General features: G+C 51.9%; 1 protein-coding gene across 1 annotated transcript in view; it reads left to right on the top strand.

Moving 5' to 3' along the window:
• Positions 1–15,920, top strand: part of Rcan1 (regulator of calcineurin 1) — a 76,282-nt gene that overhangs the window by 18,342 nt on the left and 42,020 nt on the right. The window lies entirely within an intron of this gene.

Genomic DNA, 15,920 nt, shown 5'->3' on the forward strand with positions numbered 1-15,920 from the left:
GTTAAGAAGTCAGCTCTTTGGGTGTGCCGGGACCTCGTCTCCCTTTCTCAGCAGCAGCTTCTGCAGGGGCTTGGATAACAGCAGCCACTTGCAGAGCCCAGCTCTGGGACTCACTTCCCCGACACGGGGATCGGTGCCGAATAAGTGAGCGGGGCGCGCCCACCCTTGGCAGAGCGGGCGCTGGTGAAAGGTCTCTCTCACAGCTGGATTCCGGTCTTTCCGCAGCTGTTGCTCAATTTTGTTTCCATGATCAGGGAAGAACCTTGAGGCAAGAAAGGCTTCAACGTTCAGTTATTTTTCCTTTCTCTTAGACGACCCTTTTTGTTTCTTGCCTCCCAGCATGCTCTCTGAGCTCTTCCCAGTTCTCTGGGTGTGGTAGTCCAGGCCTCGAGCTAGAGCCACTTGTCTGGTATTGCACAGCCAAGTAGTGTGTGTGTGTGTGTGTGTGTGTGTGTGTGTGTGTGTGTGTGTGTGTCTGGGGGGGAGCGTTAGCTATGAACCCCCATTGTCTTATTTCAGAGTCCGTGTTCTTACCACCCCTTGCTGCCTGTCTGCTCTGGCCTGGCCTGTGTCTAGCCCCCAGGACCCCTGGGACACCCGTTTCCTGTGAGGACACAGGCCTGGGGAATGTGTCCGTCGAGAAGCACTGGCACCATTCATTCTTTCCCAAGCATTTGCCTCTGTCACGTCCACCTCCAGTCCCTCCGCTGTCCTGCTCCGTGCCTCCTGGGATGGTCAGTGTTAACTGTCCACTTGGAGCACCTGGTCCAGGAATTCATCCTCAGAGTCCAGCATGGAAGGCAAGAGTGCAGGGACTTCGTTTTCTTCCGTGTTGTGTGTTTGGTTCTTAGGAGGTACCTGGTATTAGTGTTATGTTTCTAGAGCTGAGGACAGGATCTGACTTTAATGCTCTTCCTAAGTATGTTGACACGCTGCAATTATGCTATACCTGTGTTCCTTAGAATTATTGGTTTCTCAGTGTTGGTAGACCTGATGTGTTTGAAGAAGGTGTGCTTAAGGTGGTACTTTGTGACCACCCCGTTTCTTTATCTGATTGTTAGCTGAGGTAGGAAGCCCTGCCCACTGTGGGTGGCGCCATTCTCTGCTCGGATCCTGATCTGTGCAAGGGGAGGAAGGGAGCTGAGCAGCAGCTTGTGTGCATCCTTGTCTGTGTCCAGGGTGAACGTGGCGTGAGCAGCTGTTTCAAGCCGCCGGCACCTTGACTGCCTCCCACCCCACCCCCACCCCGGGTTGGACGGTACCTGATCTCTGAGTCCCTTCAGTTGTTCTCCTTGGTGTCTTATCACAGGAGGAGAAACTGAGACACCCCCACATTACACTTGAGGGGCCCACAGGCTCCCGAAAGGGTGGCCGCTCCCCTTTGCTGCACAGAACACTATTTTTCTCAGGCTACAAGATTGTTCTCTTCCCACGTGTTTGCTTGCGGCTCTGTTGCCTCTTGTGGGTGGCAGTTCAGAGCCTTCATCTGTTCCGCTTCTGTTTGTTTATTTTAGGAGGCCCGCCTCTGATTCAAGGGCCAGGAGAGACATCCCTCTAAAGTCATCAGTCTGTAGGGAACATCTCTGTCCCCTTTCTCCTTCACAATAGCTCAGAATCTTCTCCCTGGCCCATGATGCTGAATAACCATATAAGAGCACACTCCATCCATTCCAATTCCAGAATCCATTCCCTCCCTTCCAATTCCAGAATTTCAAAGCGAGTGAACACTAGCCTGCTTTCCTATTTCCTGTGGGACTCTGGGTCTGGCCGGGGCATTGGTCACCCTGGGGCATAAACCATGTATCTGGCTGAACCCCCTGTCCTGAGGGCAGATGGGATCCGGCTGAGCGTTCTAGACAGCTTCCATCTGTTTACTAAGCCTCATGCCCTCTCCGGACTCCCTGCAGCATTGGGCCTGGGGGAAGAGCCATCCTGTAACACAGGAGGTCACCCTTGTCTCCCCGACCGTCCACCTCAGTCAGTCCGGGCTGCTGAGGGCCACTGTAAGTGACGGGAAAGTGGAACATGCATTCGCCTTGCCCGACAGTGCTTCCCGACGCCCCGATGGAAGACCGCGGCTCGAGATGACCCAGCCAGTGTGTTGGCAGAGTCCTGCCGGGACACCCCGACCTGGCAGGTACAGGCCTCGTCGGCAGGTGGCAGTTGGGTGAGGGCCAGCAACAGGCTGAAGCGCTTGAACTCTCCGACACTCGGCACTTTGACCAGAGACTGTGAGTGGTTCCCTGCCGTGCCTCCCTCTGACCAGGGTCCGCAGAGATCATCCTGCGACAGGCTTGGGGGACCTAGCAAGGTAGAGACCATCAGCTACAGAAAGTTGGGGCAGAGTTTGTAGACATGCGGCAGGGGAGGGACGAGCTTGTCTCGGGGAGGAGCATGCAAGCGTTCTTTCTCAGTGCCAGGAACACGGTGAGCAGCACAACAGTCCCTGTCCACGTTCCCTTCCCGTGGACCTAGGGCCACGGCCTCCCAGGTGCCAATTAAGTCAAGCCACGAGGCCTTGCTATAATTATAGATTAATGTCTCGGGGCAGTCACTAGAGCACGCTAGTGACATTGCACAGGAAAATCCGGGCAGAGGTGAGCCGACCTCAGCCAGGAAGTGTGTTTATTTCCCCCGGAATTGGAACCCACAGGCACAGATGGTCGAGCCTGTGCTTTGGTATAACGATTCCTTACTGAGAGCAAGGTTAGGTCTTGACATAGGGCAGTGGCAGGGATGCTTCCAGACCCAGGAAAGTGGCTCTAGTGGAGAGGAGGTCAGAGGTCGGGCCCGGGTGTGCGGGTCCATACCGTCCCATTTTAGTATTAATTTCCAGCTAGGCCTTGATTGGGAAGAGGGACTTTGCCCCCTCTGCCTCCCACCAGCAGTCCAGAACTGATCCTGAGACTTACCGAGCTTTATTTTATTTTATTTTTAGCATCATCCATGGCAGGGCCAAGGGAGCGTGGGCATGTGGCTAGTGCCACCATCAGGGACTAATAGTGGGACTGTCTGCCTGGCTGAAAAGTCACGTTCAAGCACGGGCACGTGGGGCATTCAGGAGGATGTGCATAGGTTATTGTCAGATGCTACAACATTTCACATAAGGAACCTCGGTGTCTGAAGTTTGGATCCTGGATCCATTTCCTTACGGATACTGAGGGAGCGATTGCACAGGACAGACAATCTTCTAGTCCTCTTGTAACCTTCCTTCAGAGCGCCTTGCACTCAGGGGCCATCACGGATGTGACAGACCAGGCCCCAGTGGGACGCAATGGGCAGTGCTCAGTGGCTGGGGTCAGAGCCTGGGAAGGTGCCGCCACTGCTGCATGCTGGGATGGACGTGGAGACAGCACGCACCCACAGGGATGCAGTTCAGAAGGAAGGGATTCGGAGCCGGCTGCTCTTGTCGCTGCCCGGTCTTTGCTGCCTTCTGCATCCGAGTGTGTGAGACTTTGCACCGCACATCCACTAACTCGCTCAACACATGCACATGCATTCCTTCCGGCAGCAAAGCCCACTCACAGAAGCACGGAGCAAAATGTGCATCTTCATGCGCGTCAGATGCTATTTCAGAATATAGTAGTTACAGGTGACTTTTACCACGGATAAAGTGCACGAGAAGGTGACTTTTCAGCTGAGGTCTGAGGGATGCGGAAGAGCCAAGCAGAGGGAGTGATCGGCCCCAAGGCCTCTGGCAGAACAACGCAGGTGTGAACCAGCTGTGGTGCTGGTGTGAACAGAAGGCAGTAAACACAGGGCAGCGTGCAAGACTAAAGAGAACTTGATCATTGCACCTTGGATCGGGGTTCTCCAGAGAACAGACGCAGCGGAACAGATGCATGGAGATGTGGGTAGAGCTGTCCTGTGGAGGTACACCTGTGTGGCTGTGTCTCACAGCCTGCCACCTGCCAGCAGGAGACCCAGACAGGTGTGGTGGCATTCCACGAGAGTCCGCAGACCTGAGAGCCTGTGCGTGCGGCTCGCGATGGCAGCGTCCGCCTGAGGGCGGACAGGAGGTGGGTTCCCGCGTGGAGAGAAGCGTGTGCAGACTCCCAGCCATGACTGGAGTGTTGCTTATTCTCCCTCTGTTCTGCCGGCCTTTGCTTTGCATGTCCTTGAAGCTATAGATTCATCAGGTACATGCAGACTTGGAATTGGCAAAAAATGACCCTTTGGGTTTTCATTGTTAGCTGCGTCTCTCTAAGCTGTCTGATACTGTGACAGAGTCCCCGAAGTACTCACCGTGTAGGAAGAAAGGTTCGTTTTCATCTCCGAGTTTTAGCAGCCCGTTTGTGGTCAGCCTGACCTGCTGTTGTCTCTCCAGGAGAGTGCTAATGGCAGTGAGCAACCTAAGGAGAGCGCTACTGGCAGTGAGCAACCTAAGGAGAGCGCCCGCCCGGGTCCATCAGCTCCCAGCAGAGCCACACCTCTGCAGGGCCTCGAGGAGTCGGGCTGCGGCACCTCTTCTTTGCTAGGAATGCTTGGCTTTGAGCCTGCCTGCACCATGAGTGCGCACAGCTGTCCTGGGTCTCCCCTGACTGGTGGCTGGCTGACTGTGACTTTCGCCTTTTATTCCGCATGTGTCCCTGTTTGTTTCCCGTGGTCTCTGGGGCTGTACTTCTGTTGAAGTAGTTTTGGAAATTACTCCTTTCCCCCTGCAGTAGCCTGGCGTTAAGATGGGGTTTTTCTGTTTGCGTGGCTCTGCACAGGTGATGCGTCTGGTCTAACGCAGGCGTGCGTGTGGACCCAGTGTCTCCGACGTCTCTCGTTAGTTCTTCTAGCCATGAACGAACATGCATCTACATTTCCCCCCTTTGGTATGAAGAGTGGAGCCTGCAAAGTCCTCATAGGGAGGCTGGGGTAAATAACCACCGGACTGAGCCAAAAGGACACAGGTGAAGCCTTGGTGATCCTTGGAAACTAAGCTCTTCTGGTTTCCCTTTTTAAGAAACAAGTATTTTAGACAAGAATAACTTTTAAGTGACTTAGCGTGTGTACAGTATGTATAAAATATACGACATTCCACAGCGTGACCCTCACTTGGGATTGATTTGGGCCTTTCTCTGAGATGAAGCTGTTCAGGATCTCGATGCTCCTCCGAAGTCTGGTAGGGTTGGGCTCAGCAAGGAAAGCATGTGTGTGTGGTGCAGGCTAATCCCTGGGCTGCCCAGGGCAAGCAAGTGCACGCTTCTGCAGTCCTCTGGAGACACCTGGCCAGGAAGCCGGTGTTCAGGGAGTGATGGTGTTTGGGTATTTTCCTTCTCTGACTGACCCCTCTGCATCTGGGTGATCACCCCACTGTTCCTCATTACACCACTCACCCAGCAATTTGATGGAAACCTTAACGAGTGCTAACACCAGCAGGACTGTATTCAGCACTAGAGCCCGGCTTTCCACAGCAGTCAGCGACTCAGCGATGGCTGGAGAATGAGTCACAGCAGAAAACCCTCTGCCAGAGGGATATGTCTGAGGCACCATTCACAAGAACCAAGTGTATTATAAGTCTTGTTCTTATGATGGGCACTGTGCTAACCACTAGAGTGCTGGTTTCCTCGGAGTTGGTCAGAACACTCAGTAAAACTCTGGTGCTATAAGGCTGATTTTCATCCTCATTTTGCTGTGAGGGTGTTTGGTGGATCCACAGGAAATGAGATGCTCTGGGATCTCTGACATAACTGAGCTCCTGAATGTCTTCTGGGGGTCAGGGGAGGTGTTCTCAGAGATAACGTAAGTACGGGGTGAGACATAAGTTTGGTAAAAGATTTAAATGCAATAAATTTGGTAAAGGATTTAAATGCAATAAATTGCTGCGTCATGACAGAGTGTCCTGGGACCTTCTAGTGTCTTTTCAAGCTGTCTCGGCCAGCCTTGTCCTCAGGGGTCAGATGGGGCTGCAGCAACCATGCTGTGTGGCAGCAGGGCCACCAGGAGGCTGTCCCAAGGGAGCTGAAGTGTACGCCAAAGCTGAAGCTCTCAGTTAGACTTTGTTATTGTGATTGCCACGACCCATGAACTGTGCTTCTGTGCGAACACCTGTGTGCGTGCGTGTGTGCGTGCGTACGTGCGTAAGTGTGCAGGCTGGGGTGCTTTGTGAATGCATAGACTTCAGGGCTCTGCAGAGGCTGCTTTGGCCATGTGATCTGTAAGTTATAAACCAACCTATAGACAGAACAGAATGCCAGAGACCGGTGGCCTAAACAGCAGAACCTTCTCTTTGTTTGGGAGGCTGGAAGTCTGAGGTCAAGGCATCAGCAGGTTGGTTGTCTTGAGGCCTCTCTGTTGGCTGTGTAGCAGGCTGCTTTTGCTCGCCGTATCCTCACAGGCCGTCCATCTGTGCACACACATTCCTAGTGACCTTTGTGTACCCCAGCCTTTCTGTCTTGTGGAGATAACAGGTTGAATCCAGACCCACTTAGTGACCCTGGGTTAACCTGCCCCCTGATAAGACTCCAGTGCCCAGTCTACAGCTGGCGGCGAGGGTGTGAGTGCTGGGTCGGAAGGAGCTGCTCGCATGCTACTCTAACACAACACCCAGAGCCACAGCTTAGGGGATGAGGGTTCCTTCTGGCTCGGGGTCTCAGGGGACACAGTCCACATGACAAGGGAGGAGCAGTGGCAGAAGTGGGCTCGTCTGTGGTGGCAGAAACGTGGCAGGGGTTTCTCAGATCTCAGCAGGTCAGAGAGCAGAAAGCTCGGGCTAGAATGAGAAATGACTGTTGCCTCCAGGCCGACCCCCAGGGATGCACAGGTTCTAGCAAGGCCACCTGTCCCACAACTTCCCCAAACAGCGCTAGCAGCTGGGGACCAGGTGTTCAAACATGCGGCCTGTGGATGACCTTGCATGAGGCAAGCTGTAATTGGGAACAGAGAGACAGGATTCAACTCAGCTGTGATGGTGACCTGGCTCTCCAAGGGAAAACCAGAATACCTGCCGGACTTTATTAGCAAACAGTCTTATTTCTGAAATAAATAGCAGGTGCTTGAATGCACTTAAAAATCACACCAGCGTCCACACAGCTGGTCCCAGGCTTCCTTCTCCAGACCCTCACACAGCTTCATAGGAAATGCTACATGTCTGAGGAGTTCCACATCCCCTGCCTGTGTGGGCATAGCTGCTTTTTTCTTTTTTAACTTAAATTTTATTCTAAAAATATATGTGTGTGTGTGTGTGTGTGTGTGTGTGTGTGTGTGTGTGTGTGTGCGGGGGTTGGGGGTGAGGGGGTGCATGTGAGTGCAGTTGCCCACAGGAGCCAGAAGAGGGCATCAGATCCTCTAGAGCTGTTAAGGAGGCTGCGGTCTGCTCAGTGTGAGTGTTGGGAGCTCGGGTCTTCAGTAAGAGCAGTACACGCCTTTCACCCCTGAGTTCTTTCTCCAGCCCCCAAGAGCCTCAACATCTTTTTTTTTAAAAAAAAATATTTATTTTATTTATGTGTGTGAATGTTTTGACTACATGTCCCTGTTTGTCTAGTGCCTAGGGAAGCCAGGAAAGGTCATCAGATTCCCTGAAACTGGAGTTATAGGCAGTTGGGAGCTGTGGGTGTTGGGAATTGAACCTGGGTCCTCTGCAAAAACAAGTGCTCTTCTTCACCACTGAGCCACCTCTCCAGCTCCTCTCCGGCACCTCTCAGCCACAGCCTCCTGAGTGTCGCGTCTCCTGTCCCGGAAGTGCTGCCCCCATAGAAGCCAGCTGTGCCCCTAAACATCAGCCACATCTGGCTAGTCATGCTAGGACTTCTCCAGCACATTCAGGACCTGCTCTGCACGCCACGGAACTTTCATGAACATTGTGAACTGGCCGCGTTGCCCTTCCAGATCCTCCTCAGCTCTGCTTCTGGCATGGTAGGGGCCAGTCTACCCTCCAGTGTAGTGGGTACTACCTGGAATTCCTAGACCATTCTTCCCCCTCAAAGACCACTTCTGGGTCCCCAACACATCCCAGGCCCCTCCCCAGCAGCACGCTGGCCTCCACTTTGATCTTCTTAGCTGCCCTGTGGCACAGGTCACCTCTTGACAGCTCAGAACACCATCACTAAATGTCAACTCTGCCCAGGAAGCTGTCTTTTGACCTCCAAGCACCCAGCACCTAAGACAGCACCTGGTTCTCGAATGAATGTCACACTGATAAATGTCCTCTTGTGGCTTCAGTGAGTCCGGGGTGTCAAAGGCTGAGAGCAGAGAGCCCTCTCCTGAGGCTCAGCCCAGCCCTGAGCTGGGAAGAGCCTGTGGGGTCCTTGCCTCATACTCAGGACCCACCCCGGAAAAACTGCCTGCAAAGTGAAGCGTCTGCCTTACAGGTGAGCCCTGCCGGGTGATAAGGGATTCCTAGCTGTGAGCCCTGCCGGGTGATAAGGGATTCCTAGCTGGAGGGGTCACGGTCACTCAGCTCTAAGTCTGCATCCCCCCCCCACCCCCGCCCCTGCATTTATCGACCACTTTCCGACCGATTGTCCCTTGATTGCCTGTCACTGTTCTCATTGTGACCCAGACTTCTCCTGGCCATTGTTTTGGCTTGCTTGCTTGCTTGTTTTTGTTTTTTGTGTTTGTTTGTTTGTTTGTTTTTTCCTTAGAGTTAATGGCATGGATCTCTGGGAGTGACAGCTTCCTGTGTTCAGGGCTGGCTTGCTGTCCCTCGCCAGTTTGGTCAGTGGAGAGCAGAGTTAGAAGCTTGGGGCTGGGATCTCTCTCTGCTGTCACTGCACTCCCTCGCTCTGAGGAATGTCTGCCCATGGGGGAGACAGCTTCAGGGTGGGGTGCTGTTTGAGGAAAGCCGACTTCCTGTCTTCTCTCTTCCAGCCGTGGGTTCTAGTTTTCCCTGCCTCTCCTGGCCTTCTCCAGGACACTTTCAACAGTGTAGATGGGAAACTGTTCTCCTTTCTCTCCGCGGCCCCATTCACAGGCATCCCTGCAGAATCTGACTCCTGGGGCTTTGCTGGGTCCCCAGTGTGTGTGTGTGTGTGTGTGTGTGTGTGTGTGTGTGTGTGTAAGAGGGGTGATTGCAGGCCGTAGATAGGCAGGCTCTGGAGTCTTCCTGCATTGTGCAATCTCAGACCAGCCATTCTCTCATCGTAGAGTGGGATAAGCACTACAGAGCTCTGAAGATCCCCGGAGCACCCTGGTGGGGAGCAGGAGGACGAGTGTATGCCGCCTGCTGCGGGTGCTTTGTGGGTGTTGACACCTGCAGCCACCACACCACCACACGCGCAGCAGCTCCCCGACTCCAGCTCCAAGGAGCCTGTCCCTGCCACTTTTGCGAGCACTTCCTCAGGTCCCATGAGCCCAAGGAAGGACATGACTGGATCCCAGCCAGCAAAGTGAGCTGCAGTGATATTTTAGCAAGGGCCCCAGGCTGACTGTTCATTCAGTCACTCAGCCCTAAGCAAGAATGGATTCATACTTTCCATCCCCACAGGCCAGCCAGTTTCCATATCAGCCAGGCCTCAGGAAGGCAGAAGGACACACTGTCATTCTTTCCATTCATGCTGACCTGCTGCTGTCAGGCCTGCATGCCAGCAGGGCCAGCTACAGGAAGTTGAAACTGTTGACCCTGCGGAACAGCCTCGCCTCTGTACACTTGATGACAGATAAGATGGCTTGACGTGTCCCACTGGACTCTCCTTATCCACAAGAGCAAAACGCCAGCCACCCCTCTCTCCTTGGTAGACCTTGGCCACTTATCTTTATTTTAAGATGCCGGGTAATCGTGGTTGTAGACATTTGGGGTCTGACAGAACTGGGGTGGCATTGTCCCCTCGAGCCCTGACACCTGGTGGTGTGGTGATTGTCAGAACGATCGCTGATGCCACGTGTTCCTTTCAGCTGGTGTACAGAGTGGAAGGGTGATTTGAAAGAAACGAAATGAGAATTCCAGTGTTCAGGCTCATGACTAGACCAGCAGCCTGAACAGACAAAGATCGTACGCCCTGCCTGGTCCTGCCAGCCTCTGGTTCAGTTCTAGGGCGTCATCACTGAGTTGGTCATGAGAGCTTGGTAAACATATGCGTGGAATCATGTGCCATGAGCACTGGGTTGGACTTGGGGCGGTTTATCCAGTGGTCTCAGAGTCTGGCTATGTGTCAGAGTCATGGAAAGAGCTTATGCAAAATTTAGGTTCTGTCAAACCCTTGGATTCTATTATCTCTGCTATTACTCTGTGTGTGTGTGTGTGTGTGTGTGTGTGTGTGTGTGTGTGTGTGTACTTGTGTGTATATGTGAAGGGCAGAGGGCAGCCCTAGGTGTCATCCACCTTTTCTGGTTTTGAGATGATGTCTCCCACTGACTTGTAACTCACAGGCAGCTAGGCTGGCCTGCCAGTGAGTCCCAGGGATCCACCTGGCTTTTTTGTTTTGTTTTGTTTTTCAACTTGGACTCTGAGGATCAAACTCATACTTGCAAGGCAAGCATTTTCTTTGCCTGAGCAGTCTCCTCACCCAGCCACTGCATGTCCAACAGGCTCTCTGTGGGAGTCCTAAACAGCAAGCCAAAACTCTCTCCAGGGACCCACTTTAAGAACAAATCACTAAACATAGTTATTTTTTTTTTTTTTTATCGACTAGTTATTTGTTGTTACTCGATGAGGAGGCAGCCTACTTCTGCTAACTCTTTGTAACCTACCTCAGGCTCCTGCGAGGCGGGTGCAGCCCAAGGAGGCAGTTCTTTCTTCTCAGATGACGGTGCAGAAGGTTAAGGAGTCTCTCTCACACACCCCTTAGGATGGGTTCTTTGTGGGGCCCCCTGCAAAGCCTTCGCCTTCCTTCTGACCCAGTGCCCACAGAGGGACGCCTCTGAGGCCAGACTGGATGCTAGCACTTGACCTCAGGTTCGAAGTTCGCCCTCCATCTGCTGTCCGTGGCGACTGCGTGCCTAGGAGACTGGAATGTGTTGTTTGCTCTTCCTTGGGATCCGAGGGCGCCTGGCTGATGGCTGCTCACAGTGAGAGACTGGCTACCCTGTGCTCTGAGGCCATTCTAGGCTTCCTCCTACAGGAGCCTGCATGGCATGCCAACATACAGAACAAGCCAATGTCCATCTTCCGCCCCAACTCTTCCTGAAGGTTCTGACTGAACATCCCAGCTCAGTGCTCAATCAGATAGGTGGAATCTGGTTTCCAGATTGTGTCCAACCCCATTTTCAGTCACCACTAAGTCCAGTATGATTTCATGTGCTTATTCAAATTATATATTTTGGGTATGTGTTGGGCAGCGAGGGGTGGGGTGGGAGATGTCCTGGCAGCTAGAGGTCAGAGTGGTGCAAGAGTTTGCATTTCCAGAGCACTTGTCTCATTCTCTGAGATCTCGGCATGCTGACCTTCATACTGGCCGACCCTGGACTCTGCCCGACAGCCCTGTTTCCTCATCTCTGTGGGTCACCTGGGGACGCGGGCAGGGCTCTCTGTGGGGCTCCAGGCCCGCTGTCCTTGCTAGTCCCTGGCAGGCTTTTGTCTCTTGGCCATTTCGTAGGACCTGGAGCCCAGCTTCGACAGCCCCCAGCGCAGCACTGCGGTGTGCTGTGGTGTGGGTGTGAGCCTGAAGGGCCCGGCCGGCCGGGTCACTACACTTCCCTGACGAGATAACACACGCCCCAGCTGTCTTTAGTCCCCAAGTTAACTGAGACCTGCAAGTCAGCAAGCAGGGCTAGCAGGTGTCTACCTCAGCAAAACCCAAATACCCCACAGGGCCGGCAGCCATGGCTCTGAGCAGGAAGGAACAAGGGGGTGTGCCTCCTTGACATGCCCGTCACCACGTAAACCAGTTGTTCTCAACCTGTGGGTCCCGACCCCTTTGCAGGCTTGAACAACCTTTTCACAGCTGTTGAATATCAGATAGCCTGCAGATCAGATATCTGTATTACAATTCTTAACGGCAACATTACAGTTATGAAGTAGCTGTGACGTAATGTTATGGTTGGGGTCAGCACACCATGAGGAACTGTGTTAAAGGGTCCCAGCGTCGGGACCTAGACCACGTCACATTGTGCTTTGGCCGCTGTAGGTCCTGCCTCTCTTGAGTGGTGTTTCTGTTTCTGTACGTCTTGTTGAATGCATCATGTGTTATATCACAGGCTTGAGTTGGGGCCTCTCCTGGGAGTCTGCCCTTCATGTTGTACACTCTACATCAGCTCTTGCTAAGATCTGAGGCTAAGCTGCTCCCACCACAGCGTCCTTTCAGCCTCCTGAACTGACGTCCAAACCCCATGTCTTCCTCCTCTCCTGTGGATTTGCCTTGATCTTGATGGGCTACATCCACATTAACACACATACCCCCAAACAAGAAAGAATGGAAAGTAAATTATGTAGTTTCTCAATAATATGTTTACTTGGTTGTTTTTCTTTGTTTTGATGCTGTTCAGAATCTCACTGTGTAGTCCAGGCTGGACTCAAACGTCCCATGATCCTCCTGCCTCAGCTTACATGCTGGGATTATGGGGGTGAACCACCACACTCCTCCCTCTTGAAAATACCTTAAAGCACATGTTCCCCCTTGCAGTACTTAAGGCATATGCTTGTTCTCTGATGAGTATTGATTTCTGGGGTGGGGGTGGGGTGGGGCTGGAGATGCTTGTTTCTGTTCAAGTTTGACTGACAGAAGCCTGAGGTCCAGTCCCTGGCAGGTCTCCTCCTAAAACATCTCTCCACCTTGTCTCTAGACCTTTCACGGCCCAGTTCCTTGGGTCCCAAGGAACTTTTTAAAGTGTTCTTACATTCTTCCTTTATTTCTTCTGTGGGATGGATTCTGGTGATGCTAGACCTCCTGATGAAATGCTCAGGCTGGAGAGATGGCTCAGTGGTTTGCTCTTCCAGAGGACCCGGGTTCAATTTCCAGCACCCACATGGCAAGTCACAACTGTCTATAACTCCAGGATCCAACACCCTCACACAAACATACATACAGGCAAAACACAAATAAATTTTTAAAAAAATTTAAAAAAAAAGAAAAAGAAATGCTGTCCACCTCTGACACTGTTTTCTATCTGTATGCTTTTGCAACACCGGTAGTTTTAACCATTTTCTAGCAACTGGGAAAGCAGTGTGAACTGTACCAGCCACAACAAGCAGGGGTGACTGGAGGGTGATGGAAGGCCTTGGAGGGGCAGGGTCCTGAGACAGGAGAGGAAGAGGGCTGCTTCTTTGGGGGAAGGAGAAGCAAACAGGAGGGCTAGCGGGAACAAAAGGAGCCTCTCTCTCTCTCTCTCTCTCTCTCTCTCTCTCTCTCTCTCTCTCTCTCTCTCTGGGAGGGAACAAGTGGTTGCTTCTTCTGGACTAGAGAGATGCACACTCAGATCAAGTCGAATTCTATATAGTACAAGGGTAGTCTTGGAGTCGTGATGCAGGGGGTATATCTCTTAGGCTGATGCTGACCCAGAGCCTTGCAGACCCGTCTGGAGTTACATAGGGTGTGTTTGTAGTGGGACCAGTTAACCTGGTTCCTAGTGCTGGTGTAAGACCCATGACCAAGAGCTGGATTGAAATGGGCACAGTCATCACGGTGATGGAATGCTGATGAGGGGATTCCATCAGGCACACTGTTTCCATCACTCAGGGTTACCACGAGAGACCAGCTAAGGGATCAGAACTGTGTCCAAATGTGTGACTTCATCTCTAGGTCTCCTGCCGCACTGAATCACCATTTCCATGCCGGGGCTTGTCTGAAGAAGAAGAAAGAGCAAATGGAACCTGGAAACTGGGTGCCACAAGCCATGGTTCTCCACTGAACATCTTTCTGTGTCTATCTACACAACACACAGCATCTTTCCATGTATGCCCAAACAGCCACAGACCTCATCTTCCCATGTCCACACACACAGCACATAGCACACAGACAGCATCTTCCTATGTCCACACACACAGCACACAGACAGCATCTTCCTATGTTCACACACACAGCATACAGACAACATCTTCCCATGTCCACACACACAGCACACAGACAGCATCTTCCCATGTCCGCACACAGTACACAGACACCATCTTCTACCTCTGTATGAACAGTAGTCATGTAGCTTCCATGTCATGCCAACAACAAATAGCTCTAGGATGCCATCGGTCCGTGTCCACTCAAACAACGCTCAGACAGCATCCTTCAGTATCCACCCAAACAGCAAACACAGCTCAGACAGTATCTTTGGATCCCAGGTGTAAAACCAAATCCTCGCCCAAGAAAGTGATTCTTGCATTCAGAATGTCTACTGATGTTTGCTGGGAACTGAAAGCAGATGAGCAAAATTCACACACTTTCATGGATGTTGGAGTTGACCAAGCTAGAAGTATGAGCGAGCGAGCAAGTCTCAGTGATTGTGAATTTTTGATGTTGTTCTGAATGAAACATTTTCCAAATGAATTCTTTTTACCAAATCCTGACATATAAATACTGAGCTGTCCCACTGTGCCTTGAAGCCCTACAATACTGAATCTTTTCCAGTGTCTAGAATGTCTCTTTATTTTATGGTCGAGGAAATCAAGCCAGGAAGAGGGGTTGGAATTGCACCTGGCCTCCACATTTTTGCCCAAGCAGCAGCAGCAGCAGCAGCTTCCAGGACCAACAAGAACATGGTTGAACTCAGACTTCTGACATTCCAACTCCTCACTGAGGCAAGAGGAATAACTCCAGGACAAGGGTTTAATTCAGGGTTTTGTCTCCTGGTCATAGCGGAGCCATGTTCTTGTCTCATGGGCCTTTTCCATGTCCCTCAGATAAAATGTGGGTGAACTCTGCCCGTGTTCCAGTCTACTGCGCTAAATGCCAGTGGCCACCTCAGAACAGCGGGGTGCAGCCAGCCCTCTGTCTGTAGAGTTCTCACACCTGTGGGGTCAGCCAGCGGCAGCTCAGGAGGTGGAATGAAAGCTCGTGGCGTGTGCAGCTGTCTGCGCATGTGATTATTTTCTAAACAGTACAGGTCACTAACAACCTGGATCACAGTTCTTTCCTGTCAGACACTAGAAGTAGTTCAGAGATGACAGAAGAGCTGTGGGAGTGTGTGTGATGTCTGTGCAAATAGTCTGCCTCGTGTGAGGGTCTGGGGATCTGAGGGCTGCCTGGAGCTAATCCATCATGGATGCTGAGAACAGCTCTACTATCCTCCGGTGATAGAAGAGGGCTTTTCTCACACTTGACGGATCATATCTTGTTTTCTTGGTTCCCAGTTATTGTCAGTCATTATTAAATTAGGGCTTGGGTAGGCATTAAGTAAAAGCAGTTTGCTGTAATTTACCAAATTAAGTAAATTAACTTAATGATGTATTTTAAGAGACTTATTTGTATTCTCTATGTAGTTCTAATTTAATTAATTGGTAATATTAAGGAAATTTAATTTCTTTACAGTAGTTTCATATTCCAACAGCACTGCTTGTGTTTAAGAAGTAGATACATTAATTGTTATAGGATATATGTAACCAGTTTTTAAGTAGTTACTTTTGTTTGTTTTTGTTGTCAGAATAATGGAACAACTATATCAGGAAACGAATAGCAGTGTGGTGGATTCAGTTGAATCCCATGTGTTTATAAAGCAGTCACCCCAGTAAAACTGCCCCCTCAGTAAAACTGCCCCCCAGTACAGCTGCCCCCAGTAAAACTGCCCCCCAATACAGGTGCCCCCCAGTACAGGTGCTCTCCCTGTACAGCCGCTCCCCCAGTACAGCTGCTCCCCAGTAAGCTGCTCCCCTAGTACAGCTGCTCCCCCAGTACAGCTGCTCCCCTGTACAGCTGCTCCCCAGTAAAACTGCCCCCCAATACAGCTGCTCCCCCTGTACAGCTGCTCCCCAGTACAGCTGCCCCCAGTACAGCTGCTCCCCGCACTGCTCCCCAATACAGCTGCCCCCAGTACAGCTGCCCCAGTACAGCTGCCCCCCAGTACAGCTGCTCCTCCAGTACAGCTGCCCCCAGTACAGCTGCTCCCCAGTACAGCTGCTCCCCCAGTACAGCTGC

Source organism: Peromyscus leucopus, chromosome 12 (assembly GCF_004664715.2).
Source record: "Peromyscus leucopus breed LL Stock chromosome 12, UCI_PerLeu_2.1, whole genome shotgun sequence".
NCBI lineage: Eukaryota > Metazoa > Chordata > Mammalia > Rodentia > Cricetidae > Peromyscus > Peromyscus leucopus.